The sequence below is a fragment of the Mustela nivalis genome (genome assembly GCF_964662115.1).
Source record: "Mustela nivalis genome assembly, chromosome: 1".
NCBI lineage: Eukaryota > Metazoa > Chordata > Mammalia > Carnivora > Mustelidae > Mustela > Mustela nivalis.
In genome coordinates this window covers 2,530,701-2,556,166 of record NC_139020.1, presented here as the reverse complement: position 1 = coordinate 2,556,166, position 25,466 = coordinate 2,530,701, and the positions used below count along the sequence as shown (strand labels likewise).

Sequence of the window (25,466 nt, the reverse complement as noted above, 5' to 3'; positions counted from 1 at the left end):
CTGAGGTAAGGGAGCCCCTGTGGGCAGTCATGTTGGTCCCCCACACCCCCCCGTGACCAGCTCTACACCGAGTACTTCCCAGCTTCTTCCTCTGGTTCACCGGCCAAAGACCCTCACTGTCATTGCCATTTTGCACTGGACGAAACCTCATTCTGAGCCCCAGGACTTTGGATGAGCTGGGGAGCAGAGCACAGCCGGGCTCCAGGCCACGACATCTGTTAGTGGCCCAAGTGGCACTGTGGCTTCCATGCTTTGTCCTCGGTCTGTCACAAACCCTCCGCCAGACGGACTCGATGGGTGGCGCAGGACCACTCCTTCTCCGAAACCAGCCTGAGCTGGGAAACGCCGACAGTGCCAGGATGACTCCGCTGAGGACCGCCCTCCATTCTGCCTGTTCTGGGGGTCCAGACGTGGCTTGGCCACTGATGGGTGGTGTGGCCACAAACGCGGCTCCCCCACCTGCTGGAGAGGCCCAGGCCCCTCCCAGGCCTGACGCAGCCCTGCGCGTGGGAACCTGTCAGTGCTGAGGTCCGGCGGGGCGGGTGGGGGTGGGTGGCGGCTGTCAGCAAGGAGGCCCTGCTGGGCTGTGGCCCACGAGCATCCGGGACGCTGCCTCTGGGGCACCTGGCAAGATCTGAGCCCCTGAGCTGCGTTCACGCTCTGCCCCTCGTACGCTGGGCACACGGCTTCCCATCCAGACCCTCTTCCAAAATGTACGGAGGGCCCTTCGGGGGACAAGACGGAGCCAAGTGGGCCCCCACGGTGCCCTCCGCTAGTGCCGTGTGGCAACAGGGATGGGGGTGAACGCACAGGACCACCGGGGAGTAAGACTCTGGCCACGCTCTGTCCGGAACCCGCGGAGGCCTCGGCCCTGGGACCGCTGTCCTGCTCCCAGTCCCCACACCGCACAGCCTGCGATCACCATGCTTTCTGATTCCGTCGGCTGTGCTTTGATGTCTGGGGCCCACTGGCCCTGGTGGGGCGTCTCTTCCCATGCAGACCCACACCCCCCACGCTCCTGGCCACTATCCCCCTGCCCCGGTCACCCTGGGACAGGAGCCAGACGACCAGGGCCAGGCCTACGTCCCTCCAGTCGGCCAAAATCATGCAAACCAGCCCGTCTGCAGCCCCTGGCCCTGCCCCACCTTCCCTTCCCTGAGAGGCCGCCATGGGGGCTCCCGCCCCTTCCCGCCCCCCCACCCGGCCCTGGAGCTTCCCTGGGAGACCCACGTGCTGTGCACAAACTCTCTCCTGATCTTTTGGCCTCACCGAACGAACAACAAATAAAACCTAGATTTTAAAACCCTGCGTGCACAGAGAGAAGTTCCCTCCCACCCCTCGACTGACGTGCCTGGGAATGTCATCACCCCGGGCCTCCGGCCCCCGAGAGACCCTGAGGCATGAGCTCCAGGCTCCAGAGGCCCCTGCGATGGGCCCAGCATGGCCCTCCAGGGGACCTGGTGGACCTGTGCCCTTGCTGACTCCCCCAGCCCTGGGCGTTATGGCCCGTGTCCCTCTCATGGGCAGGGCAGCCCCTGGCCCCTGTCCTTGGGGCAGGCCCTTGAGGGATCTGCTTCAGGTGTCCACAGAGAGGCCTTGGCCATGGGGCAGGGCTGTTTCCTAAATATCCCTTAGGTCTGCCCAGTCCCCTGGAGCCACTGAGTACCCCGGGCCCCTGTGAAAGGGACACCCCCCCCCAGATGGACCCCAGGGCCAACGAGACGGCGGCATTGTCTGGGCCGGGCTGGCCTCCCTTGCACTCGCTGCCGGAGCCTCAGTCTGGCCCTCTTGATTTGGGCCCAGGTCATGATCTCGGGGTCATGAGATTGAGCCCCACGTCCGGCCCCGCGCTTAGTGGGGAGTCTGCTTAAGGATTCTCTCTCCCTCTGTCCCTACCCCGCCTCGCCTCCCCGACCCTGGCAGGGGAGAATATTGCTCTTTCTGCTGCTTTCTCTAAAGAAAAAGAAAAAAAGGACAGCAGGCCTGGAGGTGTCCCTTTCTGAGGGTTTTCCATGATCTTTAGGAGCCTAGAGCAGCGGGCTCCGGCAGGAGGGGTCAGGATCTCAGCCGGGGTCATGACTGGTCAGGAAGATGCCCCAGGGGACCGCTGACCCTGGCACAGACAAGGCCATCCCACTCCCAGCGGCTGCAAACAGACGCCGGAAGGAGCGGCCCAGGCTGACGCGGACCGGACTTCGCCCTGTTTGCGACTCCCCGGGACGTCCGGGCAGGACACGCCTTGCCGGGCTCCGCAGGGAGCGAGTGCAGGTGGGGGCGGCCTGGGTTTCCGATCAGCAGATGTGACTTCAGGAGGGTGGTGGCTCCCTTTCCGGGGCCTGGGGGAGTCGGGAAGCAGATGACCCCAGGCAGAAGTCACACAGCGGCCTCTAGAGCGCCTGCCTCCTGCTCTAGGCCCTTCGCTCTGGGGGACCATCCCACAGGAGGCGCGGACAGCCTGCGGGACCCTTCCCAGCAGACGTGTGCCCTCCGCCAGGACCCTGACCCCTGCAGCGGGGGAGGGGGGCCCTGGTCACGTGGGTCCCCTGGTTCTGGGTTGGGCTTGTGACTCGGGTTCCCGTGGGTGGCGAGCTGGGGAGGCCGTGGGGCCAGAGAGCATGTCTGGGCCTCCCCTGGGCCGGGCAGCTGGAGCCCCGCGCCCCTCCTCCCATCCACCTGCCGCCGCCCCCAGGGCCAGCTCCCTGACTCCTACTCTGGGGGTATTTTTACCACGTGTGTACAAGAGAGTGTGTCGTCCTGCTCGACTGTGAGCTGACGGCCGCTGGAGGCCTATCGTGTTTCCGGGTAAGTTTTTGATCATCTGTTCCAGTGTGCGGAACAATGTCTCCTGCCCCTCCCCCCAGAACACGCCTCAGGACCTTGGAACAGGACCTTATTTGGAAATGGGGTCTTTGCCAATTTAACCAAGTTAAGAGGGGGCCCGCGAGACAGGGGGCTGCGTCTGGTAAGCAGACCCTCGGGGACCCGCCAGGGAGGCCCGTCTGTCTTTCCAAGGGCTGTGGGCCCTCCCCCGGGAAGGCTCCGATGGCCCTGCCAGGTGCAGCAGAGTGGGGGGATACCAGCCCCTCTCTCCCAGCCCACCGGCCCCTGCCCCCGGCTCCGGCAGAAACGGGGCAGAGCCTGTCTGCCAATGGGACAAGGGTCGGCTGCACGTTTGGTGGTGCTGGTGGCTCTGGGCTCCTGGAAGTTGAAGTGGCAGCCATGCCCTCAGGGGCCCACAGCCCCTGGGGGACAGTAGCCATGCTGCCTGCTTGTCCAGAGAGGTGGAGGCATGTGACCCTTGACCTGGAAGGGATCAGGAAAGGCCAGGTGGGCAAGACGACAGGGGACAATCAAAAGCCATGGGGCCGAGACGTGGAGGGAGACGAGGACCGGGAAGCCGCGGGATGCTGATGCCGGTGATGGGAGACACAGGGCTGCGCGCGGCGGCCCCCACCCGTACGGAGTGGGCCGGTCAGACGCCCCTGCGTCCTCACCCTGAGAGCCCGGCACCGGTCCCCGCCCCCCGGGCTCTGTTTCCCACCGGCGACACCGGGGCAGCTGTGGAATCCGCCGCTGAATTGTAAGGACCATGAAGCTGGGCGGCCGGTGGGCCCAGCCACGCACCTGTTTTACAGATGGGGACGGAGACATCTTTTCCTAAAACTGGGCCACCCACCCCTGGGCGAGCAAGCAAAGCCTGGCCTTTGGCAGAACCATCTGGGCGTTTCCATCTGTGAAGAGTCCAGACCAAGCCGCGAGCCCTCAACGTCTGGGTGTCGATAAGAGACTCCCCGAGCGCCGGGCCCCCGTGGCCGCGCGCTGAGCTGGACAGGCGGCGCCCAGGGGCTTATCTTCCCTGCGGGTCTGGATGCCTTTCTAATTCGGGGCTTTCCGAGCAGCCTGGGGTTCCTTAAATGGTCAAACGTGGCCTCATCGCCACTGGCCTCGTCCTCAGCTCTGTGTTCCATCGCCTGCCACATGCCGCTGTCCCCCAGGAGACCTGCACAGGTGGGAAGGGTCACAGCCACCCAGCCCTCGGGCGGCTCGCTGTGCCACAACCGAAGCCGAGCCCGGAAACCTCTTCCCCGAGCTCCGACAGCCGCCGCAGGTCCGGTTTGGCTCCCGGAGCGCATCCCGGCACCGGTCGGCCAGACCGCCCACGCCGGCCTCGCGGTTCCGCAGACGAGCCCCCGTCCCACGGAGAAAGTCGCCCCCGTGCCTTGCTAAAGGAAGCGCATTTCTGAAATCAAGGAAGGGTCTGGTCTGATGGGAAAGGACGGTGAAGGGCCTCCAGGCCTCCAGGCGGAGCAGACGCAGGTGTGGCCAGTGGGACGGCGACGGCCCCGAGGGGCCCCTGCGCTGCGGCCTTGACCGCACAGCCAGAGAGGGGAGGGACTGTCGTGAGGCTGGGGTGTCAGGGCAGGGCAGGGGGCGGGTCGGCGGGCACACAGAGTGAGTGTCCACAGCCCCCCGGCTCTCCTGAGTCCCAGCTGCGGTGACGAATCACAGGACCCCCGAGGGGGCCGCCCGCTGCCGGTGCTGACGGACAGTGCCCAAGTCTCCTGGGGGGACACGAACCCACACGGTCCAGCTCCCGGCCCCGGGCCGGCCGTCTTGGGGTCCCAGCCCAGCAGGGATGTCCCTGAGCTCCGGGGGCCCCATGCTCAGCCGGGACACCCTGGGTGACCAGGGGCTTAAGGCACCTGGGAAGTACACCTTCTCGTGGGGTCTTGGGGGACCCTGCTCCTGAGGAAGGGGTCACGTCCCCCCACAGCAGGTCGGCCAAGGTCGGTTCCGGGCTTGCACCCCCACGAGAGCATCCTCACTGTGGCTTTGAGCATCTCACATCCTGGCTTTGAAGAAAGCGCCTCCTAACATGGGGGCAGGGGCTACTTCCAGCTGTGAACCCCCTCCGAGACCTCCGGGGGGGGGTGCCCTGCCGGTCTGGCCTCCGAGGCTCCCTCTCTGCACCCCTCCATCGCTTTCATGGCCCCCAGCCCCCACCGGGGGACACATCTACCTCTGGCCTGACCCCATCTCCGCCCCTGCGAGGGGAGGGGTGTCGTATCTAGTTCACGCGAGGTGGGAAGAGCGGCTTCCTCCCACATGTCGCTGTGAGTGTTGGGGTTCCTGCTGAGTGTGGCCCAGTGGGGTTCAAGCCTGTCTGTCCGTCCGTCTGTCTGGAGTGGTGCTGTCCGGGCTTCCACCCCAAGTTCATCCCTGGCGGGTGCAGGACACAGTCCACAAGACAGAGCAGCCCCTTTGCCCCACCCCTCCCCCCTGGCACAGCTGTGTGCCCCCTCCCTCCTCTCCCGTCCGCCCTCACCCTCCGGTCTGGGGCGTGGGCCGGGACCGCACTCCGGGGGCCGCGCTCTTCCTGCTCACGCGGCCGCTCCCCGCAAGGCCGGGGCCAGGGCTGGGAGGATGCTGGGCTGCCTCGGTGCCCTGGGGCCTCGCTCTACCCTTCCCAGAGGGCCCCGAGCATGCACCAGGCGAAGCCCCAGCCGCTGGCCGCTCTGAGCTCGACCCTCCAGACTGAAGAACGCCCCCACCCCCACCCAGCCCCAGAAAGAGGCTGGTCCATGAGCTCCCAGGTGAGGTCCCTGAAACGGAGCCCACTCCCCATCTGCTGAGTCTGCCCCGAGCCTGACTCCCCTGGGCCGGGGAAGCCTGCTGGCTCTTGACCTTTTCTTTCTGGAAGCACCTTCCCAGGGGGCAGGAGGGAGAAAGCCACGTCAGTCGTCAGAGCCTAAGAAAGGAAGAGGCTTCAGGACCGCAAGGCTGGAAGGCTGGCCCGGCCTGGAGGGGACGGATGTCCCTGCGGGTGTGTTAGCTCCGTCCCCACCGAGCCAGGGGCCAGCGCGGAAGGGTTGGGGCTTGAGCACGTGCACCGCGTGACGAGCGCTGTGTGCGGTGGGGGGTGTCCCAGGAGAACCCAGACGCCCCGTGTCCTCCAGGAGCCTCAGCCCAGGAGAGAACACACCTGGGCCTGGTCCTGAGCGACTGCACCGCGGTCCGACGTGACCCAGCGGCTCTCACCCCTCGGGCCACCCTGGGCTGGTCGCTTTGCCTCCTGGACCCTGGTGCCCAGCTCAGGACCTGCCTGCAGGCCTTCCTTGCCCTGGGGCCGCGTGTCACGGCTGGAAGGATACGGGGACACGCGTGTCCTGGGAGCGCTGTGAACACTATCCCGGGGCCCTGAGCACAAACCATGCAAAGCCACACCCAGAACCCCTGACAGGCCCAGACACCTGGTGTATTTCAGGTCACCCCAGTGAGGACGCCCAGGAGCCCCACCTGGCCCTCGGCCGGCTCTCCAGACACGCGTCCCCTCCCAGCGACTCGGGCCCTCCTGCGGAACACGCCGAACTGGGTGGCGAGAGCACGGGGTGAGGGTTCTGCGCCCCATCCTGTGACTGGGGCCTCGAGCCCCGCTGCTGAGCCAAAGGGCACGCTGGCCTGCTTGGGGGGCAGGTCTGGAGGGACACCATTCTATGCGCCGATGTCCGTGACCCTGTTTTCTCAACCAGGGGAGCCTCCCTCCCCCAGTAACGGCCAGTGCCGTGGGCCCGTGCCATGTCCCTGCTGGTGCAAAGGGGCCATAGGCACCCCCCTGGTGTTGGGAGTCCCTGGGGAGGCCCCCTCGTCCCCCCACTCAGGACCATGGCGGTGGCTGCGGGGACCCACCAGGGCTGGGTGGCCCGCCCGCTGACTGTTCCCTGTGGGGGCTCCAAGGGGGACACAGGCCCGAGTGTGGCAGCTCAGCACAGTGAGGTGGGGTGTCGGGGGCTCCCCGGCTCGCCGGCTGCTCGAGCGCCCTAGGGCACAAGTGGAACATTCTGCGGCTCCCGCCAAGCTGCGAGCTGCGGCCGCCCACGCCGCCCAATGGACGGTATTAATAGCATTTCCCTGGTGACCTTCCCCGCCACAGACTCATCAGCCGCAATCAGGGCCTCCCAGTTAGAGGCGCAGGAGCTCCGGGAAACGGCCCCGGGCCTGAGGTCAGCAGCTCGCTCAGGGCCCTCGGGAGCAGCTCCGCGGCACGCCTGTCCGGGCAGGAGGCTCCTGGACGCAGGTCCCGCGGGGAGCCTGGAGGCTGGGAGGGGGGTGGAGGGGTGACGGGTCAGGGCCGTGGGCCCTGCATTAGGCTGCGTGACGAGGGAGGCCGAGGGGGCCCTGGGGCCACCTGGACGGAGCAGCACAGACGGGGGGTGTCAGTATCGGGACCGTGTCCTCTCCCAGAAGCCCGAGCCCGGCTGTCCGCGGCGCTGGCTCCTCCGAGGCTGTTCCTGGTGGTCCCGGCGTCTGGCGTTGGCCCGTCTTGGCCTCCCTTGGCCCAGGGTGCCCAGCTCTGCTCTGAGAGCACAGGGGCCTGGGGTGCGGCCTGCAGGGCTGCCTGGCCCGGGCGGGACCCACGCACACACACACACGCGCGTGCACACACACACACACACACAGCCCCTGTCTCTGACAGAGGCCTGAGGCCCCCACCTCGGGGACCGTGGACTCGGCTCTCCGGAGGCTGTGCCGGGGTGGGGAGCTCGGCCCCGTGTGAGTCCCACAACCCCAACCGTGCAGCTGCCTCCCGCCAGTCCTTTCCCCTAAATCCCTGTCTGCACGGGACGCACCCCTGCTTTCCCGCCCCGGGCTGGGAGGATGCCCGAGGCCTCGTAGGCCGCAGCGACGGCGCCGGTGTCACAGGGGCCTTCCCGACAGGCGCCGACCGCCAGCCTCGGCCTCCTGAGTGTGTCTGCTGGGGAAATCTGAGATCCGATGTCAAATTAAAAAATGAAGCTCAGGCCTTTAAGTATTATTTTATATCCGCGAGATTGGCTTTTTGTTTGGAAAGAGAGAGATGGGGGAGGGGCAGAGGGAGAAGCAGCCCCCCCCACTGAGCAGGGAGCCCAGCGCGGCTCAATGCCACGACCCTCGGATCCTGACCTGCGCCAAAGCCAAGAACTGCAGGCTCCCCCCATTGCCCCTGTATTTGCGATCGACAAGGAACAACAGAGAAAATACAAATACACTGATTTTCTTTGTTTTTCGTTCTAAAAGGCACACATTTCCGGGGTGGTGGCCGGCAGGGGAGCCAGACGCTCAGGACAGAAAGCGGGCGTCAGGGCGGCGGCAGAAGTGCAGTGAGGGGAGGCTGGGAAGGGGTTCAGCCTCGCCCTCCCGGGTCAGGAGGCCTCGGGCTTCCCTCGGCAGCACCGCCGGCTACTGCCAGGGCTGTGGCCACCTCGGTCTACAGAGGCTGCTCCCCAGCGGCCCCTCCGCCCGGCACGGCGCGTGCTCCCCTCTGTGAATGGGGTCACTCCTGCCCTTGGGTTGAAGGGAGTCGTGGACCCACTTCATGGACGGAGACGCTGAGGTACAGGCGAGGTTCTTGCTGGCTCCCAGGTCCCACGAGAGTGAGTGGGGACCCCATCCTCCTCTGTCCCCCGTGTCCCTTCCCGCGTCCCCCGCAGCCATCCGCCATCACCCTGGCCCCGGCCCTGCCTCCCGTCCTGCCCCATGGCCCAGCCTCGTGCCCCCGAGCTCCGGACTGACCTTCTAAGCCGAGACAACTGTTTAAATATTAAAGGGCCCTTGGAACACCTGGCCTTGCATTTAGACTCTGCATCAAAAGCGAGGAGAAGACACTTTGAAGACTGTGGAGGATCCATGTCTGTGTTCCCTGGCGGCGTCCACGCCTTCATCCCGCGGCCGCGGGCGCCCGGCTGCAGGGAGGCTGGGGAACTCCCTTCGCGCGCACAGGCCGGGTGTGGGCGCGGGCAGGGAGGGGACACCAGCGGGCCCGTCCAGGATGTGCCGGGGGTCCCGACGTGCTCAGCGATGCCCCCCACCAGGAGAGCCCAGGAGCCGGGCGGCTCCCTCAGGGGTCCGGGAGCCCAGGCCAGGGCTGTAGCCAGACATCGCCCAGCGCACAGCAGCAGAGGCAGTGGGGACCAGCCCGCGAGCCCCCTGCGTGGGGAGGGGCCTGCACCCCACCTGGCCGGCTTCACCTGCTCTCTCGGATGCCTCCCCAGGAGGCCACGCACGGCGCTGGAGGTGACCCAGTGCCCAGCAGGGACCTGCCAGGTGTCCCTCTGTGCACGGACTGCGAGGAGCCACAGGGAGCCCCTTCTCAGCCATGTGCCGTGCGTCCTGGGGAAATACCCGAGGGCACAGGCCCGGCCACCAGCTGGGGGGGCTGCCAGGACCGAGGTGAAGGAACATCAGCCCACGGGGCACGCGGGGCCACCATCGCCTGGAAGGCCGGGCTGGAGAGGTGTCCCCGGTGGGACCTGGTCACTCCCAGGCCCGCCCCCTGCCGCCCCCCGGGACCCAGACACACCTGGGCGTTCTTCGCCCCACGAGTGAGCGAGCCCAGCCCGTTTTCAGTGTGGCTGCGTCTCCTTCCCTGAGCTTGGAACCCGGGCCAAGCCGCCCGCCACTGGGATGCTCCAGCCCCGCGACCCCCCAGACTCTGGTCCAGTTGTCTTCCACGCCTCCCAGAAAGGGGGCCCTTCCCCAAGCCGCTGCACCCACGAGCTCCTGGGACCAGTTTCCCCCGCATCCCCGTCCCTCGTGGGCACAGGGCAGCCAGTCCCCGTGGCCTCTCAGCCGGAGGGAGGAGGCGTCAAGCCCACAGCCTTGGGTAGACCCTGTCCTGGCCGTGGGCACCAGGGACACTTCTCTGGGCTACGACTCTAGCCCCAGCCCCCATCGCCCTGCCCGGAGCTGCCAGACATGAGTCTGGGGCTCCCCTGGGTCATGGGGCCGCGGCGCCAGGCACGCCCATCGTGAGCTGGTCGTGTCCCGAGCCAGCTGCTCGTCCTCCTGGTCTGAGGACAAACAGCATCCTCCGTGTCCCCTCCAAGCCTCAGCAACTCAGCAAGCTGACCCCAGGGCAAAACCTAGGAGAGGTCAGGGGCCGGGGCTCCCGGTGTCCACACGGGACGTTGTGCCTCCTCCCGCAGTTCACGTTTGGGAAACTGTGGGGGAAGCCCTGGGTTTAGGAAGCTGGTGAGGGCAGGAGTCTTCCCTTCTAAGACGCAGACTCCCCGAAGGAGCTCCTGAGCGGGTGGGGACCCCCATCAAGAAGGCGAACGCGAGGCTGCTTTTCAGGATCCCGGCCGCCGGCTGGGGCGGGAAGCAGGCGTGTTCGGGACCCACCGCCCTGCCCCACAGCATCCCTGCGTCCCTGCGTGGGGGCAGCGGGCCCAGTGCTTCTCCGCAGCCGGCGCTCAGGAGACCCCACTGCGTGCAAGGACTCTGGTGGGGGCCACAGGGGCTCTGGTGATCCCACCTGGGTCCTGCCTCCCCACATGATCGCCTGTGATATAGGGGGTTCACGAGCCCCTTTTAGACCTGAGACCAAAAAGTCTGCCCCACTGCTGTGACCTCCATGGCGCCAGCCTCTGCCGAATGGGTTGAGGAAGGCCGGGCCTCGGGCTGGGAAGGAGACTCAGCCAGCCGTGAAAACATGTTGTCAAGAGGATGCCTGATAAAGAGGCAGACAGACAGACGGTCGGAGAGCGACACTGCTGGAGCTCAGGGCTGGTCCCAGGGGCGGGGTGCCTGACCGGAACCATGGACGGCCAGCAGGGCCTGAGGCCCACGGCACCGTCCCTGGGACAGGTTAGCACCCCTGTGCCGTGCAGGCGAGCGAGCACAGTGCCCAGCCGTGGGAGAGCCAGCCGGGCACCCGACACGGCATCTCACACACCACTCCCTCCAGGGCAGGGCGACGATCCTTGCGTCGACGGACGGGGAAACTGAGGCTGCTCCCCGAGACACAAAGCACACAGTCTCCAAGCAGCGCTTGGACGTGGGCGGCGTGACTGCCCACGGGGCTTGGACGTGCAGGACGTGGCCCCAGACGGTCTGTGACGGTGACCTTTACGTGTGGCCGTGAGTCATCTCACGTCTTCTGTGGGGAGGTGTCAGTGGGGGTCCAAGGCCTTCCGTCGGTTGACTGGGGGGTCTGCTAGTGAGCTGCAGGGGCTCCTCTGCGTCCTGGACGTGAATTCGCTCCGGGGGCTGGAGATGGACCCCCCGACCCTGTCGGGTTCCGAACTCTGCTCCCTGGTTTTCACGGCCTCCTTGTAGGCGGTGGGGGCCCCGGAGGCAGACCGGCCGGGTGCTGTCTGGCCACGTTTGTGCTCAGAGGGTCCCTCTCGTTCTGTTCACGAGTGGTGCTGGGACAGACACTGCCTTGTTCTGTCGCTGGGCCCTATTCCTCCGCGCCCCGCTCAGCTTGGGTGCAGGGGCCAGCCCCTCCCCCAGCCCCACGAGGCCCTCACGTGCACATGTAGCTGGTATTGATGCTCAGGGAGGAGGTTAGGAATTCGGGCTGAGGACGGTTCTGCAAGACAGAAGGAGTCGGTTGCTGTGTTTATCTCACAGCAGAAACGGGAGGGGCAGGAAAGTTTCCGGGAGGAGCTCCACCCGGCTGCGCCCGGGCCTGCAGGTGCGCTGCCCCCTCCCTGCCCTGCCCTGCCCGACCAGGGGGCTCCCTGCCAGCCCGCTTCCAGGAGGAGGAGGCGGAGGCACAGAGGGCTTGTGTCACTTGCCACACGGGCCCCTTAGGCTCCGACAGGGCAGCACCCAGGACCCAGGATCACGTCTCCTCCCCAGGGCCCAGGCTGTAGGACCCCCAGATGGCTGCTCGCCCAGGCCTCAAGGCGAACCTGGGGTCCCGGGAGGCAAGGGGGCCGGAGGCAGTGCTCAGGCCCATACACAGCCCAGGACCATCAGTTTATCGTCCCTTTCTGAGTTGCTAATGAAAGCAGAGGCTGAGACCCCTTCCACTGGTGGGAGGGGGCACACGCTGCTGGGGGCTGGGGACGGTCCTCCCAGTGGCTGAGCGAGCTCTGCGTCCCCACGCGCTCTCCTGGGCCCGGGGCCGACCCTGAAGGACGCTCACCACCTGACCTCGCCCTCAGGGGGTCGCAGCCAGGTTCCCTGGACGGCCGCTGCTCTCTGCTTCCCGGAGGCACTGCTGAATGGCAGGGGCGTCTTGGGGCGGCCTGGCTCCCAGCGACAGCCCTCCCCACCACCGGGCCGCTGGCCAGCCGCCCAACAAGGGGCACGTTGCCCCAGAGCCTCCCGCTAAAGACGGGAGTCCTCTCCCGGAGGCGGTTCCCTAGGCACAGCAGCAGCAGGACGGGAGGGAGCTGCCGCAGACTGGGGTTCTGGCCACGGTCCCAGGGATAGTAACTCGCCGGCTTCAGGCTGTCTGCGCTGGAAGCCTGTGGCCTCAGGGACGCAGCACGGTGTTCCGTCTCCCCAGGTAGCCTGTGGCCACCCCGACCGGCGACACACACGTGCAGGCTGGGTGGCCCTCAGCGGCAGCCCCACCACACCCTGTCCCCGGCGGCCTCCCTGCCCCTCAGCCCTTCCCTTACCCCGGCTCCCTGGGGTCATCCCCCTAACAAGACGCCTGTGCTCTGAATCCTTGTCCTGAGATGAAGGACCCTTAGTGGTTGCTAATGACTGTCCCTCATTCAGAAGTGAGCCACGGTCCGAGGGAGCCTCCCCACACTGCTGTGATCACAGCGATGCGTGCGCTCCCTGCTCGGTCGGGAGATGCTGGCCGCCTTGTCCCCGCACTGAAGGCCAAGGTCCCATCAGGCAGCCTCCACCAGGCACCTCTGCCAGGAACATGGCTTCGGAAGGGCTTGGTACAGAGAGCCCGCGCTCCACGCACCACCCAAGGTCAGCCAGGGCCGCCCACCCCGTGGTCAGGCTGGTAAGTCGCCCTGATGTCGAATACGTAGCCGGCCCGGAGCAGAGGTCAGCAGGCGCAGCAAGCCTCAGCTTGCTCAGTAGACCTCGTTGTTGGCTGTGAAGACCTGAGTCGAAGGGAAACCCCACGGATCAAGGGAGTGAAGGATGCTGGGAGTTTTCATACACCAGGCTGTCCTCGCCCAAGCAGAGGGTTGTGGCGTCGGTGGTGAGAACGGCAGTGTGTTCATGGTGGCGGTGACGCTGGCAAGACGTGGCTGCTGCTGGTGGGACACAGATGCGTTGGTTGGGTTGGTGTACATGCTGGAGGTGGTGGTGGGACAGGCATCGGCGGGATGTTTGGGGAGCCCACTGACCCGAGTCCAGGGGAGGAGCACACAGGGCATGGGTTCAGCTGCACCAACAAGCCCAAACCATCTGGGGGGGACCCCGGTAGGGTACCAGGCATCTGTTCGCCTGACCAGCCCATTGAGGGGGCTGCCAGGTTATGCCCAGAGTGGAGACTTCCCAATGGGTGAGCTTTGTGGGCTGCCCAGAGCAGCTTTCCAGGCAAGGGCAAGAGGTCACTGGGAGGAGGGATTTTGCATTGCTGGTCGAGTCCATGGCTGTTGGCCACTGGAAAAGCTGCTGACCCGGAGAAGCTGCTGACCCTGGAGAAGCTGCTGACCCGGAGAAGCTGCTGGTCCTGGAGAAGCTGCCATCGCTCACCCTTTTCCTCTCTATCCTAGGAGACTGAGGCCTCTCCAGCTGCGACCCTCCTTGAATCCTAAGAAGAAAATCACCCCTGCACTAACGGTCTGAGGATAATCTAGACCGGTTCATGCAGACTCAAGTGCAAGAGAAGAAGCCCAAGGAAGAAGCCCGGCTGCCCCCTCCCCCTCCCCCCACCGCTCTAGAATCTCACGCGCCGCATCCTCTGAAAGGCGTCGGATGAGCTGCGTGTGTGATCCAGCTCCGTGACATTCTGGGACTGACGAGGCGACGGAGCCAGCGAGCAGATGGGGAGCTGCAGGGGGAGGCAGGGAGGGTGAATCGGGTGAATAAGGATGCCACAGGCCGTTCGGGGGGTGGGGCTCCTCTCTGCGACTCCGGCGTGGGGCCCACCCGCCGCCTCCACTTGCCAGGACGCCCCGGCGTTTGAACCCTGCGCGAGCGTGGGCTGCCGTTCGTAAGAGTGCGTTGTCCCTGACGCAAGGTGGGAGCCACCGTGGAAAGCGGGGTGGGGACCCGTACTTTCCACCAAATTCTCGGCAAAAGCGTTCAGTCTATTAACTTGGGAGGAGGAGGAGGTGAATGGGGCTGAGCTTGGCCACTCTGAACCCATCCGGCTTCGGTAGGCTGCCCCCTGCCCACCGAGAACCTCCGGCACCACCACAGACACGGCCCACCCCTGGGAGCCGGGCTCCGTACCGTCGATGTGCCCGATCCCAAGCAGCCTGGCGGTCCTGGCAGGTGAGCAGGCGTCCTGGGGACGCCTTTGCTTTGACAAGTCACCACACAGCTTCGTGGTGCCAGGACCTCGATGCACGAGGCGCAGGAGACAGGCTCCGACAGCTGGGCCCTTCTGGGACGCCGTGTTCGGGGCCTCCCGGGCGAGCCCTGCTCCAGGCGTCGGCAGCCAACCAGGGCCTCGAGCTCAAAGTGGAGGCGCCGTGTGCCCGGCCCACCACGCCGGCTCTAGACCGGGGCCAGCCGCGACGTGAGGCAGGTGCCCTGGGGACGCCCGAGGAGGTAGCAGGAGTGCCCCTTGCCCGCTTCGGATGCGCGAGCTTTGTAACACGGCGACAGATGTGCCGGTGCCAGTCCACGGGACCTGCAAACGGATGCACATCCACGTTCTAGTAAGAGAGTAAGAGCAGATACTCAGCCCTGGGCTGGTTTTGTTTTGTTTTTTTAATGTATTTATTTGAGAGAGAGAGAGAGGAAAAACACACACTCAAGGAAGAGGGGTAGGAGGAGGCAGCGAACGAGACGCCCACGCCGACCTCCTGCTGGGTGCGAGCCCGAGTGGGGCTGGATCGCACGACCTTGAGATCGTGACCTGAGCTGAACCCAGGAATCTGACTCCTAACTGACAGGGCCGCCCCGGCGCCCCGAAATACTTATTGGTAAAGAGTGGGACGTCGCTGTCTGAGCTCGGGCGCCTGTAACGCCACAGCCTGGGGGCCTCAGCCACGAGGCTCCCGTCTCTCACCGTCCTGCAGCCTGGACGTCCGGGACCGGCTGCTGGCAGGTCCCGTGTCTGCTAAGAGACCCCTTCCCGGCCTGCGGTCGGCGTCTTCGTGCTGTGTCCTCCCGTGGCAGAGACAGTAGCCGGCTCTCTCTCGGGTCCCTTCTTACAGGGGCATTAACCCGTTCACGAGGACCCCACACTCCCGACTTAATCCCTCCCAAAGGCCCCACCCCCACATACTAGCCCATTGGGATTGGGGTTTCCACGCAAGAATCTGGGGGACACAGACATTCAGACCGTGGCAATCATGAAAGCTTGGTGACCACCCTCCTGGAGAGACCACGAGGCAGAGTGGCCCCAGACGAGTGGGTTCCAAGCCCACCGGCAGCCCCGGTCACGGAGAGCAGATGGCAGCGGAGCGCCCATGACGTGCTCCGGGTCCCCGGCCAGCCTGAGCCGCTGCCTGCCACCGTCCCGAGTGCTCTCCTGCAGGCCAGTCTCCCCAGGCACGGCCGGCGGCCCTCGGGGCTGGGGGCCGGGTCCCCAACAGGACAGAAGTGCCGGGCTTGTATTTCCAGGTGTATCTTCCAGAAACGACCCGCCCACAGAGGGCTACACGACCCCCAGGGGAGAGCACAGGGGACAGAGGTCCTCCATCGAGGCATCCCCGACACACCCCCTTAACGCCGCGTACGGAGTGTCCCAGGTTCTCTGCTTCTCCGCTCGGCGGTCCCGCTGCAGCAGAGCTACGGGGCAGGGGCTGCTGCTCACTCTTCCAGGACTGAACATGCAAGTCTTTAGAAATGGTGGGAATCACAGATTTCACCCAAAGGCCACACTATCTTGGGTGTCCTGTCACACCACAAATCATACATTGCTCACATGGTCGATCTTTGGAAATAGCCAAACACAGGAGGCACGCCGGTGGGTTTAACCCAGGGTGGACTGATTTTCCAGGAATCCCTTGGCTCTGTGGGGTCCTGGGCGCCCAGCTCCGGAAGCAGACAAGCTGGCAGGGAAGGATGGAGCCACGGTCCCCCCCACTCCCCGACACCCGTGGCGGGTGGCTGCCGAGCACCCCTCACCCCTGCAGCGAGGCAACCGGCCCATGTCTGCGTCCTGTTGTAAGACTGGGGTCCTGGTGAGCTCACTGGCCCAGGCAAGAGCACGGAAGCAGGCGAGAGAACCCTAGGCAGAGGGCCCTGGCCCCGGCGCAGCAATGGAGACTGAGCCCGGCCAGGGACGCCTCTGCCCCGGGGCAGCCTGGTGGGAAGCCGCAGTCTCGCTCGAGTCAGGAACACCCGCCCCCCCTTCCTTGCATTTCAGTCCCTGCTGAAAACGTCCTTAAATCGGCTCTCTGGCTTGGGAAGAAAACAGAGAGCTGGGCTGGCGTTTCAGGTGTCTGGGACATTCCAGAGCTCCAGTCCCATCGCTCAGGGCCAGAAATACACGCTGACCATGTCCTGACCTCAGGACGGCTCCTGGAAGTTAATGCTGTTTTTTTCTTAGCTAAATCCCTTGCATTACAATTTTTTTTTTTTATTTCCGATGTTTTTCCCTCTTACTTTTCAAAGCATTTATTCCAGGGCCAAACTCCAAACTTCCCGCCCCGCGGGAAAGCCCCTCTGCCTGGACTTGGACCTGGGGATGGGGAGAGCAGGGAAGCTCACCTCCGGCCTCCGTCCACAGGAGCTGCAGACACACACGCACGCTCGCGCGAGCACCACACGCACACACATTCGCGTGTACACGCGTGCTGCACACACACACCCACACGCACGCGCGCTCACACCCGCCTCCCCCTCGGTCTGCCCTGAGCACCGGAGACCCATCTCCACGTGCCCACAGCCCCGTTCCCACCGTCAGTGCCCCCAAGAAGCCTCTGGCTCCCAGGGCGTCCCTGTCTCCCACGCGGCTCCGCGCCCCCAACCTCCCTCCCACCCATAACCTTCCCTGCACCCTCTGAGCAAATGGGCATCTGCGAAGTCCCCCAGCGCCTCCTCCTGTCCCCGCCTCCTGCCGTGAAGGCCCCGCTTCCTGAAACACATCCCTGTGCTGTGCCTCCCCCCCCCCCCGGGGTCCTCGGGACCCGCCCCACCCCCAAGGCCCCGGCTTCCGAACTCTTGCCAAGGCCCCCTCATTCCTGGAAAAGCCACGTCCACCTGGACTGGCCTCCCCGCCCCCCCCCTGCTCAGCCTGCCGGCCTCGCCCTGCCCGCCTCCCTGCCCGCGGGGCCCCAGACAGCGTCTTCCCGGGTGCCACCCCTGCTTCCAGCCCCGTCTCTCCGGCTCGCTCCTTCTGGAGCCCGGGACCACGTTCCAGTGACCCCTTCCCTCCCGTGTGTCCTTGCCTCCCTCCTGCCCCAGGGGGGACACACTGTGGGGAGACTAGGGAGGTGGACAGAGTCCAGAAAGGCACAGAGAAGGGGGCATGAGAAGGGGCTGGAGTGTGTGTGTGTGTGTCTGTGTGTGTGGTGTGCGCGTGCACACGTGCCGCGTGGGAGCCGGCCTGTGGGGGACGCGAGCGAGGACTGGGTTCTCCTGGGTGCTGCATCTAATCTGATGCGGGCTGGCGGACGGGCCTGCAGGACCAGAGCCACCCCGGAGAGCGGGGTCAGAGACACGGCGCCCCTGGGCTCTGCTTGGTTAACCAATCAGAAATGGCAGGGGTGCCCGTGGGTGGGGGAGGACTGTCCCCAAACGAGGTGGCTGTCTCCCTGCAGGGCACAGAGCCTGTGAGCCCCCCCACAGGTGGGCCTGGCTCCGCAGCCCGAGGGCGTGGGGGGAGCGGGTGGCATGTGTGCCGCTCGGGGTCCAGGCCTGCAGAGAGACGGACAGTGGAGCAGAGCCAGAGCCGGGACGGTGGCGGGGGACTGTGACTGAAGCCAGAGGGGCGGGACAGGCTTCGGTCGACAGACTTCCATCTGCGGCTCCCGACCTCCGGCCCCGCCGTTCCCAGCTGTTTGGTTGCCCTGGAGCCTCCCACCAACCTCGAACCCAGGCCCCGGGAGCCCGCACTGACCTCCACCTCCTGCTGAGCTGGGCGGCAGGTGGCCTGCGCCCTGGGTGGGGAGATGCTCCCACGGCCGGATCTCCTGATGCCGCCCCCAAACCCCGACCGAGCCCGGCACCATTTCCTGGGGGTCTGCAGCGGCCCGTGTGGACAGCAGGCCATCGCGGGATCTCCCGATCCGAGGGGCGATCACGGGGCCTGCGCGTCCTCTGAGACACCAGACACACACTCACGCGTCTCCGGGTCCCCCCGCTCCCGGAGTGACACCGGTGTCAGCCTTCGCAGAAGTGGCTTCCTAGGGACCTCATCCCAGCACACCTCACTTTGCGGAAGCGCGGGCTTCTTTAGAATCTGTGCTTGTTCCCGACATAGCAGGACCTCTGGGACCCTCCGAAGCAGCTTCAGACGAGCACTTGAACGTGAGCTGGGGTGGCGTCTACCTTGTTCACTGCTCTCGTGCAGAGGAGAGGGGGGCGTGTGTGTGAGAATTGATGTGCGTGCACGTGTGGGGTGGGTGGTGCATGCACGAGCACATGCGTGTGTGAGCTCACGTGTGAGTGTGTGTGGCGTGCACAGCCACGTGTGTGAGCTCACGCGCGTGTGACCATGCAGATTCCTGTGCGTGCGTGTGAGGGCACGCTGTGAGCACGTGCACGCGTGACAGCGTGTGCCGGTGTGTGAATGTGCAAACCACGCCCAGGCTCGGTCACGGTACGTGCACGTGTCTGGAGCTTTTCCACTCAGCAGCTACCAGCCGTCGCCCGCTCGGCCTCCTCGGCGCTCCGGGCAGAGCAAACTTTGGTGGGCGTGACCCATGCAAACGAGCACAAGAGTGCAGAGTCCCCTCCCCTGCTGGGGCTTCCGTGGGCACAGACCCCCCACCGAGCCAGCGTGCACGGGTGACTTCTCAGATCCTGTGCGCGGGCAGCCCTCCTGCTGTCTGGGTCAGGCCATGGAGTCTGCTCTCCGGACGGGGCCCCCTGCTGCCCTGGGCATGGGAGGCCAGGACCCCCGGCCCCAAGCAAAGAGGGGTGCCAGAGTGCTCTGCGGCTACCCGACAGGGCCCGCTCTCTGTGCTCCCAAGGACACCAGTACTGTGGGCTCCAAGTTCAAAGCCGAGACGTCTCTTCCCTGCATTCACTTGGAACCGCACATGTTCCCCCTAAGAAAGTAAAAGGAAACAGGTTTCCTCCCATTGTGCCGGCGGCTGCGGTCCCTCTGCGTTTTGCTCTGCCAAGAGGAAAGCTGGAGGCTTCACCCTCAGATCGATGTCCCATGGCCTCCAAGGTCTCCCACAGATGCCACGTCCTCACCCCCAGCCTCCTCAGCACCCGGTTCCAGAGCCCGCCGGCCAGGGAAGGGCACAGAGGCTGCAGCTGGACCGCGCGGCCCCTCGAGCAGCCCCCCTCCGGGGACATCCTGAGCCCACGCCACCCCTCAGCCTCCCTCTGCCGCCACCACCTGAGCTGCCCCCCCCCCGGCCCAGCTCGCAGACCCTGTCCTGGAGCCAAACCAGCCCCTGTCCTCCCTCCTGCGTGGGCAGATCAGCCAGTGGGACTCCGTCTGCCGCTCCCTCAGCACGGCACGGCCCATGTCCTGCCTCCCCCGCGAAGGCAGGAGACACACACAGCTCTGCGGTTGGTGCGTTTCCCCACTAAACCGTGGGGTCCGCTTCTTACCGCTGTCTGGAGCTCAGCTTCTGAATCCCCGTCGCCACCCCTCAACCTGGGTTTAGTGTCCATAGTGACAAGGACATCCTTGACACTCCCAAGGGATCAGCTGGCGGGAGTGTGACCCTCACGGGCCAGGGTCTCTAGCAAGCCCCATGGGAACCCCAACAGGCCCGGTAGGACACAGAGCCGTGCACACAGGGTCCATCTGTCCGGAGCTCCCATGGTGTGGGACGGAACGTGCTTAGGTAGTGGTTTAACCATTCCTGATAGGATTTATGTGACAACATGCACAAATCGTGACAGTGGAACAGGCAGGTCACCTGTCCCTGTCACAGCACTGCCCCTCAGATTCAGGGCCAATGATGGGCTGGGCCAAACCCCACAGTAGTCCCAGAGTGAGGGACAGAACCCACAGGCGAAGTGGGCAGTGGGACGCTGGCAGGTCCCGTGTACCCAGCCTGATGGGTGGGCAGGGCCAGAGCCCGCGAGAGCCCGCCACACGAGCTCGTCTCCTGGCCACCCGCTGCTCTCCGGACTCTGCTGGGGGCCAGAGAACCACAGAGGGTGTTCGAGGTCTCGGGGCAGTTTTGTGACAGGAGTGAAACCCTTCCCGGCTGGAGCCCTGCCCAAGGAGCCGCGTCTAGAACTGGTGTTTGGGATGCTGATCCCGGGCAGCCCCCTGCCCCCGCACCTGGGTCCTCCAGGCAGCCCAGAAACCCACCAGAGTCAGGCACGGGCCTCCCTATCCCTCTTCACCAGCAAGTCAGGGGAGAAGATAACACAAAATATAACGATTTACGATATGAATGACATAGTTTCCCCAGGTTTAATTAAGATTACGTTTCCTGCTATCAGAAGGAATAGAGGAACATCAGCCCGAAAGTCTCGTACCGGACACACCATGACAATGACTTTGTACACTGAGGTGTGGACTTGTGGTCCCGGAGAAGTTGGAGGAAGCCCACTGCACATCCGGGCCTCACGGCAGCGTGGGTACAAACAGCCACGACTCCGATGGGGCCTCCCTCTCTCTGGACAGAGGAAGCAGGAAAGGGTCCTGTTGGGAGAAATCCGGGACGGAGAAGAGCTGGAGAAGACGACCAGTGGCAGCCCCGCAAAGTCCCCAAGAGCTGAGCTGAGGTGGAACACGGCCCACGGCAGGGGACACAGAACTTCTGACCCAGCTGGACCCACGGCTCTCAGCTGTAATTTAAAAAAGAAAGTCCGCATTTTCCAGAGGATTTTCACAAGACCCAGAGCCCACACATCATACTGTTGAAAATATTCAGGACAATCCAAGGGACCCAAAATTACTTGACGTAGAAGGAGACACAAAAATGCTCAAGAGAATGAAAACCCGAAGGTACGGCCCCTGCCCCCTACAAGACCCCAATGCTGGAACCATCTGAGGAGGATTCTGACACACCTGTGGTAACTATGCTCCACGTGGTAAAGGAAAACACACTTGAAGTGAATGGAAAGATAGAAATTCTCGGCAGAGAAATAGAAATTACAAAAAACAGCTAAATAGGAACTTTAGAACTGAAAGATTAAAATATCTGAAAATTTAAAAAATCATTCGATGGGCTTACTAGAATGGCAGTGACAGGAAAGAAGACAGTACGCACAGAGAGATCCACAGGAGATTTCCAACCTAGGCACAGAGGAAAAATCAGCCTGAAAAAGGAACTGAACAGAAGCTTAGGGGCTCGTGGCAAGCCAGCAAGTGTCCACCGTTGACGCCGTGAGAGTCAGGAGGAGCGGGCAGCAATGGTGCGGGGGGAATAGTTGAAGTGATAAAAGCAGAAAATGTCCCAAATTGGGGGAAAGACAAACGCACAGTTTTAACAAGCTTAACAATCCAGAAAAAGCTAACTCAAGGAAAACCATGCCCAGCCCCACCACAACGTGCCCAACAAAACCCCAGGATCCCATGAACCCAAGAGCAAAGGGATGCGTGCCCTATTGGGAAGAGAAAGTCCAATGACCCTCGCTTTCTCCCCCAAACCACTGAGACCCCAAGACGGTACGGAGGAACCTGAAAGGCACATCGCTAAGTAAAAGAAGTCAGTCCAGAAAGGCTGTGTACCGCAAGCTTCCCACGAGATATTCTGGAAAAGGCAGAAGGACAGACAGAAGAAAGGTTGGGGGGGGTGGGGGAGGGCGGAGTTTCAGGACACTGAGGCTACTCCGTGTCATTACACGTGAGTCCAAACCACAGAACGTACAGCACCAAGAGGGACCCCTCCTGTAAGCTGTGGTTTTAGTCGATCGTCATATTGTAGCAATTGTGACAAGTGTGTCTGTGAATGCGGGCAGGAGGGCGTGGGGCGGGGCGGGGTGGGGGGGACACTCTAAGCAGGGGAGGGGGAGGGGCACTGCCCTGGGCTCCCTGCTCGATTTCTCTGCACACCTTCATCTACTAATGAAAAAGAAATCAGGCCCCAAATAAACAAGCCCAACCCCCTTTTCAAACAACACGGAGGCAGAAGGCAGCGTCTCCAGAGGGGAAGGGCTCCTGCGAGTTAACGGAGGCACCGCACAGAGCGGCGGAGGGGAGGGGCAAGATCACGGCCCCGAAGTCACGGCGACAGACGGTGACAGAAGACACACGGGGGTAAAGCCAGAGAGCCAACAGCCAAGTTAAAAGGGAGTCCGGCCAGTCGTTGAAGGAAGAAGCAGAGTGACACAGCCGGAGGGGACGAACGAATGAACCCGACGGCTTCGGCGGGCTCATCAGTGTCAACAAACAACCACCAGCGTGTGTCCACAGGGAACACGAGGGAGAACCAGGGGGTCTACTCTTCGGTGGGAACATTCTAGAAGAGGGAGCAGAGCAGGAGACAGACAGTGAGCCAGCCCTACCCCAGACCAGGATCATGGGGGCTGTCAGGTCCCTGGGAACCTGGCAGGGTGAGGTGTAGGGACCCGTGGGTCTCTGGCCACTGCCCTGGGGTGCCCTGTGACCCGAGCTGGGCCCCCTCCCATTCCCCCGTTGGAGAAGCAGCATCCTAGGGTCCCGTGGTCCTCCACCGTGGTGGGGATGAGCGTGGGATCCCACCACAGAGCTGGAAAGCACAGGTGCCCCCAGAGCTCTGGTGAGCACCCCACTTCCCGTCCTGAGTCATTTTTGGCTCCGTGAGAACGTTCCCTGTCTAGCCATCTGCTGGGTGTGAAAGGTCCAGATTCCCTTCCAGCCTGAGAAGGAAGTGGAGACTGAGTGGGGGGATGGCAGCAGGAGACAGGAGCTCACGGGGACAGACAGGAGCTCAGGGGGACACCCAGCAGCCGAGGGCAGGGCGCGGCCAGCACGGGCAAGCTGCAAACCTCCACCTGTCTAAGGGCTGTGTCCCTCCTGGGACACAGAAGCCAGAAGATGGGGTCAGCTTCCTAAAAAAGAGGCCTGTGGCTTAGAGAGATGGAGCTATTTTTCTGCATCTGCTGTCCTCGGACAGCCCCAGAGTGCACCTGGGACAAGCCTCGGAAGCACCGAGCTTGTCCCCAGGGAGCACAGTGCAGGGGAAGACGGGAAGAGCATGGGGCAGCCCCTGCGGAGGGACTGAGAGTGAAATAAACAGCACCCTCTTCGCTGGGATCCCGGGGTCCATGCTCTATGTACGGGGCCCCTGTAAGCGCCAGGGGACCAGGTGGGCACAAGGCACTGGAGGTGGGCGGCCTACAGGGGGTCTGTGGGTGCTGGGGTTCTAGAGCTGGGCTGGGGGGTGCTGCGGCCTGCGTCCAGCCGCCGGGTTTCGAGGAGTCCAGCTCCTCCCGCCTCCTTTCTACCCCCCCGCCCCGCACTGCCTCATCCTCACGGTCTCTGAGAATCAGAAGACGCCTGGGTGCCCCGGCGTCCCACCCGGGCACGGGCGTCAGGGCCCGGCAGGCTCAGTCCCCATCCAGAGAAGCTGTGGGGATGAGGAGTGCAAGGAGGGCCTCGATGGGGGAGCTCTTGGGGGTGGGGTGGTCGGGAGACGCGGCGAGGAGGCAGGGGGTGGGCGGAGGGAGCCTGGCTGGGAGGGGGCTCAGGGCGGGGCGGGGGGTCTGCTCAGGACGGGGATCCTAGGGCAGCAGCGCTGCTTGGGGAGGCTGTCCTGACCTGAGCTCGCTTCACCGACTCTGGACACCTCTGGGGGGCACCCCCCAGCCCACCTAGAGCCACAGACTCGGGGCGCCGTGCCCTGCCAGCAGGAGTAGGGCGAGTGCTGGTCCCCAGACTCTGCCCACGTCCTGACCGCTGGAACCTCTGATGAGGCCTTATTCGGAGCAGGGGTCTTTGCACATGTGACTGAGCTAAGGACCTCGGGATGGGACGTCCCGGGATCCCCGCGGGCCCCAGCTCCAGCCCGGTTTCGACAGCCGCCCGCCGCGCATGCGCACCCGCCGCGGGCGGGAGGCGGGCAGCAGGAGGCCGAGGCGGGCGGCTGGAGCAGGGCTGGGGCGGGCGGCCACCCGGAGGCCCAGCCTGGTGGCCTCTGCGTCCGTCCCTCTGCCCCACCACTTTCTCCTCCAGAGCCACCGCCCAGAGTCCCCTTCCTGCCAGCCGGGGCTTTCCGACCAGTTACTCACCGCGTTCCCCGTGTTTGTCCATCTGGGATCCCCGCCCATCTGGGGTTGTTCTGACTTGCCCGGGGCTTTCCGTGTGTCTTCGCGCCGCTTATGTAACCAGCGCTGTGCGCACCGGGCAGGCTCCGCCGTCCCAGGGAAGCCGGCAAAGGGAAAGCCCGCCACCCACGCGGGGGTCTGCACCCGCTCGCTGCAGCCTTGGCCAAAGCGCCCGGCTTGCCTCCACCTCCCGATGCACCCCCCTTCCTAGCCCACCTTCCTGCCCTGCCCCCAGTCCCAGGGTCAGAGAGCCAGCGGCGGCTTGGCCAAGAGGTGGGCTCACTGTCTGCCCTGGACCGTGATGCTCGAGCGGCCTAGGGGACTGGTGAGGGTCCCCCCCCACCCTGAAGCCCAGCAGGGGATGGTGAGGCACGAGTGGGGGGCTGGCTGGGGTGGGCCCCCCAGAAGCAGACGCTGAAGAAGTATTCTAGGGCAGTTTATGTGGGAGGTGAGTGGGGGAGGGCAGGCAGTGGGGCCCACCCGTGGGGGCCTTGGGGACACTACGGACACATGCAAGGACTGCCCTGCCTGGAGGGGGGGAAGCCGGGGGGCCTCTAGTTGTCTCTGTCATGGCCAGGGGCTCCTGGAGCATTAATGAGGGAGGCTTCGGCCTCGGTGATCACAGGATGCCAAGTGCTCAGGGACCCGCCGTGCACCAGGCTGGAGGGACAGTAGGAGGAGGGGGTGCTCCGGCGCCCAAGGCCCGGGGGCCCCCCTGCCGAAGCTCAAAGCGGAGAGACGCAGCAGGAGACGGAGGGAGGGGGAGATACTGGCTTTTCCCGGGTCCTGCTGCTCGGAACCCACCGGAATATGAGATCGCCCAGGCCTGGGGGCTGGAGGCCGGGAAGCTGGGGCCTGGGACGGAGCCTGTGAGCCGAGCTCAGCAGGGGTGGGGGGTCCCAGCACCCCACGTGCCTCCCAGAGACTGAGAAGGAAAGTGTCCGGTGGGAGGCGGTGGCCCGGGCCTTGCAGGGGTGCTTCCAGCAGACCGGCAGAGCCGAGAGCACCCAACGTGCCTGGAGTGGTCAGGGAGCCGAGGCCGGGGCCTCCCAACTAGTCCCCCAGGAAAGCACCAGCCCAATCCGCCCCCTGCCCCGTTTCCTATTGGCAGGGTCTGCAGGGCCAGGATGTCCACACTCGGGCCCAGCCGGCCGCCTCCAGGCCCCCAGAGGCCGTGTGCTGCCGTGGGTGCTCCGCGGCGCTCAGGCGCCCGGTCCCCTGTTTGTCGTCCTGCCCGCTGCTCCGGAAGCCGGGCTCTCCGCTTCCTGGAC

General features: G+C 64.8%; 1 long non-coding RNA gene across 1 annotated transcript; it reads right to left on the bottom strand.

Moving 5' to 3' along the window:
* Positions 1-20,397: 20,397 nt before the first annotated feature.
* On the bottom strand, positions 20,398-24,715 carry LOC309860044. The gene is made up of 2 exons (XR_014309112.1): positions 24,160-24,715; positions 20,398-20,793 (listed from the first exon to the last, which is right to left on the bottom strand). It is a non-coding gene; the product is annotated as an uncharacterized lncRNA (long non-coding RNA).
* Between the last annotated feature and the right edge of the window lie 751 nt (positions 24,716-25,466).